The sequence below is a fragment of the Entelurus aequoreus genome, linkage group LG17, assembly GCF_033978785.1.
Source record: "Entelurus aequoreus isolate RoL-2023_Sb linkage group LG17, RoL_Eaeq_v1.1, whole genome shotgun sequence".
In the NCBI taxonomy this organism is placed as follows: domain Eukaryota; kingdom Metazoa; phylum Chordata; class Actinopteri; order Syngnathiformes; family Syngnathidae; genus Entelurus; species Entelurus aequoreus.
In genome coordinates this window covers 20984000-20988999 of record NC_084747.1, presented here as the reverse complement: position 1 = coordinate 20988999, position 5000 = coordinate 20984000, and the positions used below count along the sequence as shown (strand labels likewise).

Sequence of the window (5000 nt, the reverse complement as noted above, 5' to 3'; positions counted from 1 at the left end):
TATTCAGGTCAATGACCTTTAATCATACGCTGACCAGATGTGTGTGCAGCATTTACTTACATGACCTGATGCAAACAACCTTCCCTAGTCATGGTGCCAAAAAAATTCAACCCACACAAAATGTCAACAAAATGGTCACACATAACACAACCGGCTCACTGCAATGTTAGAAATTCCGATTAATGACCTTTTAATCACACGCTGACCAGATGTGTGTGCAGCATTGCCTTATATGACCCTATGCCAACAACCTTCCCAAGTCATGGTGCAAAAACAAAAATCCAACCAACACAAAATGGTCATGCATAACACAACCTGGTCACTGCTATGTCAGATATTCAGGTCAATTACCTTTAATTATGCACTGACTCATATGACCCAATGCAAACAACCTTCCTTAGTCATGGTGCAAAACTATATATATATATATATCTCCATCCATCCATCTTCTTCCGCTTATCCGGGGTCAAGTCGCGGGGGCAGCAGCCTAAGTAGGGAAGCCCAGACTTCCCTCTCCCCAGCCACTTCGTCCAGCTCCTTCCGGGTGATCCTGAGGCGTTCCCAGGCCAGCCGGGAGACATAGTCTTCCCAACGTGTCCTGGGTCTTCCCCGTGGCCTCCTACCGGTCGGACGTGCCCAAAACACCTCCCTATGTGAACATGCCTGTTGACATTTTGTGAATATATATAATAAAAAAAATAATAAAATTTTTTGCACCATGACTAGGGAAGGTTGTTTGCATTGGTCGTATAAGTCAGGGCATAGTTAAAGGTAATTAATCTTACTATATAATGTTGCATATATACATGTTGGATATATATATATATATATATATATATATATATATATATATATATATCCAACATGTATATCCACAAAATGCAAATATACATGGTCACATATAACACAACCTGCTCACTGCAACATTATATAGTCAGATTCATTATCATGAATTTTGCCCTGAGTTATACAACCCAATGCAAACAACCTTCCCTAGTCATGGTGCAAAAAGAAAAAAATATATGTATATATATTCACAAAATGTCCCCAGACATGTTCACTTGTAACACATCCTGCTCATTGCACTTGGTGGACATTATAAAAAAACGTCCAATCAACATAAAAAAATGCACTCATTTAAATCCATTCCAAGGCATGATGGGAAAAATGCAAAACACTCTCCACATTTATCCATGTTAGCGCACTTTAGCTGCTTGATATTTCTGATTGATTACAAAACTTTAAGGAGGTTGTCACGGAAGTAAACAAGGTAGGAGTCGACCACACCCCTGACGTAGCCCCTCTCTCCCGCACGATGACAGTTAGCATGTCATGATCACATATTTGTAAACGATTACTGACTCAAGGTCAATGGTTTTATTTTCTTGCATAAAAAAAAACCATTCAGTTGTGTTCCATAGATGATCTTTGAGCTGACATTCTTTCCCAGCTGTGTTATCAGGACCACTGTGTTGTGTCTGCGCCTGTTGACAAAGATCCGCGCACAAGCCCGTGCTCGCCTCGCGCCGCTACAAACAGTGTCTGCTTTCACACGCTTCGCCCGCACGCCATTGGCCGGCCGGCCGTGGGAGCGCAGGTGACGTCGCCCGCGCTGGCGGCTATGTGGGCGACGCCAGTGCTGTCAGTCACTCGGGATTCTGCTGGAATGGTGGAGCGCTAGCTTAGCGAGGTAGCAAGATGTGTTCTCCACCAAAGGAACGTTGTGAGAATGTTGTTGTCAAACTACAACGTCAGCCATGTTTTTTAGGGACTGTTCAGTTCCAATGTTATACACCACAAATGACAAGAAAACAAGTTCCCTGGCTGGGAATCAAACCCAGTCCAAGGCATTAAGAGCACTGAATCCTAACCACTAGACCACCAGGGACTTGATGAATGTCTGTATGAGCAACTTCTTCCTCTCAGAGGTGGAGTCGTACATGAAGGAAAACGTGTGTGATATCATGATTGATGACTTTAGCTGAAATTAGCTTAAAGGGACAAGCGGTAGGAAATGGATGGATGGATGGTAGCGTGCTAGCTTCAGAGCTGCTAAGCCTCACACTTTGAGTGTGACAGTCACGTGTTACATGACACTTCTTAGACAATTCAGCCATCGATCTCACAAACTCTCACGTGTTAAGCTAGCACACTACCATTTAAGCTAATTCCCGCTAAAGTCATCAATCATGATATCACACACGTTTTCCTTCATGTACGACTCCACCTCTGAGAGGAAGAAGTTGCAGTAACCTAGCAAGTCCCTGGTGGTCTAGTGGTTAGGATTCGGCGCTCTCACCGCCGCGGCCCGGGTTCGATTCCCGGTTAGGGAACTTGTCATTTTAGCAACTATGTCTGAGTGGTGAATAATGTGAGAAGTTCAGAGTACCTAAAAACATGGCTGACCTTGTAGTTTGACACCAACAGTCTCAGAATGTGTTTTCGTGTGAAAAACACAAGCATCAATCTTGTTACCTGGCTAAGCTAGCGTGCTACTATTTGAGCTAATTCCCCTTTAAGGGCAGGTTGGCACAGGGATTGTGGTGTAATACACCTCCAAGAAAAGCATCCATACCGCTATCTCTTTCACATGCTAACTAGCGCACTACCATTGTAGCTAATTCCACTGTAAAGCATTTTTGGACTGCTGGCTGCTATCACAGTGTAGCTAATAACTATGATATTACAAATGAATAAATAACAGATGTTCAGTATTACATGACACTTCTTAGACAGTCCAGAGACCAGACTGAAGAATTCAGCCACGGATCTCGCTAACTCTCAAATGTTAAGCTAGCATGCTAACATTCAAGCTAATTCCCGCTAAAGTCATCAATCATGATATCACACACGTTTTCCTTCATGAGGAAGAAGTTGCTCATACAGACAACCATCAAGTCCCTTGTGGTCTAGTGGTTAGCATTCAGTGCTCTTAATTAGAGATGTCCGATAATATCGGCCGGCCGACATTATCGGCCGATAAATGCTTTAAAATGTAATATCGGAAATTATCGGTTTCAATAAGTAAAATTAATGACTTTTTAAAACGCCGCTGTACGGAGCGGTACATATCCGGTAAAACACGGACGTACGGAGCAGTTGCGTCTTCCAGTCAGCAGCCCCTCCCCTCTCCCCTCTCCCCTCTCCCACACACCACACAGGAGTTGACGACTGCAGCATGACAGGTTTACTGGCGACGCTTGGTGACCTCATCAAACCGCCGCGAGCGGAGCATAACAACAACAAGAGTGTGTTGTTGCCGGTGCTGTAGCCGTGGCTAACAAGCCAGCTCGCTCGGTGACCGACCAACGACACCATGTCTATGGTTTGGGATTATTTTAAAGTGTGTCTGATGGATAAAAAACTGGCAATTTGCAATGACTGCATCAAGTTGGTTATGCGAGGAGGAACCAAGACGTCTTCCTTTAAAGGCCTACTGAAACCCACTACTACCGACCACGCAGTCTGATAGTTTATATATCAATGATGAAATCTTAACATTATAACACATGCCAGTACGGCCGGGTTAACTTATAAAGTGACATTTTAAATTTGCCGCTAAACTTCCGAATCGAAACGCCTCTGAGGATGACGTATGCGCGTGACGTAGCCCGGGGAACAGAGGTATGCCTTCCCCATTGAATACAATACGAAAAAGCTCTGTTTTCATTTCATAATTCCACAGTATTCTGGACATCTGTGTTCGTGAATCTGTTGCAATTATGTTCATTGCATTACGGAGAAAGAAGCTGAGCAAGCAAAGAAGAAAGTTGTCGGTGCGAAACGGACGTATTTTTCGAACGAAGTCAGCAACAACAGTACACAGCCGGCGCGTCTTTGTTTACATTCCCGAAAGATGCAGTCAAGATGGAAGAACTCGGATAACAGAGACTCTAACCAGGAGGACTTTTGACTTCGATACACAGACGCCTGTAGAGAACTGGGACAACACAGACTCTTACCAGGATTACTTTGATTTGGATGACAAAGACGCAGACGTGCTACTGTGAGTATGCAGCTTTGGCTTCTAAACATTTGATCGCTTGACCGTATGTGCGCAACTTTTTTTTTGCGTATGTACGTAACTTTTTAAAAATATATAAGCTTTATGAACCTTGGGTTAGGTGAACGGTCTTTTGGGCTGAGTGATTGTGTGTGTTGATCAGGTGTTTGAATTGTATTGGCGTGTTCTATGGAGCTAGGAGCTAGCATAGGAGCTAGGAGTTAGCATAACAAAGACGTAGGTGTTTTTATGCAGGATTAATTTGTGTCATATTAAATATTAGCCTGGTTGTGTTGTGGCTAATAGAGTATATATATGTCTTGTGTTTATTTACTGTTGTAGTCATTCCCAGCTGAATATCAGGTACCGTGAGTATGCAGCCTTGGCTGCTAAACATTTGATAGCTTGACCGTATGTGCGCGTCACGTACGTAACTTTTTAAAAATATATAAGCTTTATGAACCTTGGGTTAGGTGAACGGTCTTTTGGGCTGAGTGATTGTGTGTGTTGATCAGGTGTTTGAATTGTATTGGCGCGTTCTATGGAGCTAGGAGCTAGCATAACAAACACGTAGGTGTTTTTATGCAGGATTAATTTGTGGCATGTTAAATATAAGCCTGGTTGTGTTGTGGCTAATAGAGTATATATATGTCTTGTGTTTATTTACTGTTGTAGTCATTCCCAGCTGAATATCAGGTCACCCCCGGCTCTCACAGCATCTTCCCTATCTGAATAGCTTCAACTCCCCACTAGTCCTTCACTTGCACTTTACTCATCCACAAATCTTTCATCCTCGCTCAAATTAATGGGGAAATTGTCGCTTTCTCGGTCCGAATCTCTCTCACTTCATGCGGCCATCATTGTAAACAATAGGGAACTTTGCGTATATGTTCAACTGACTACGTCACGCTACTTCCGGTAGGTGCAAGCCTTTTTTTTATCAGATACCAAAAGTTGCAATCTTTATCGTCGTTGTTCTATACTAAAGCCTTTCAGC

At 43.1% G+C, this 5000-nt stretch overlaps 1 protein-coding gene and 1 non-coding gene across 2 annotated transcripts in view; both read left to right on the top strand.

Moving 5' to 3' along the window:
- The window catches only part of LOC133632644 (stromelysin-3-like), a 67268-nt gene that overhangs the window by 3373 nt on the left and 58895 nt on the right, over positions 1-5000 (top strand). The gene's annotated exons all lie outside the window — the stretch shown is intronic.
- Positions 2262-2333, top strand: trnae-cuc (transfer RNA glutamic acid (anticodon CUC)). The gene has a single exon. It is a non-coding gene; the product is annotated as a tRNA-Glu (tRNA).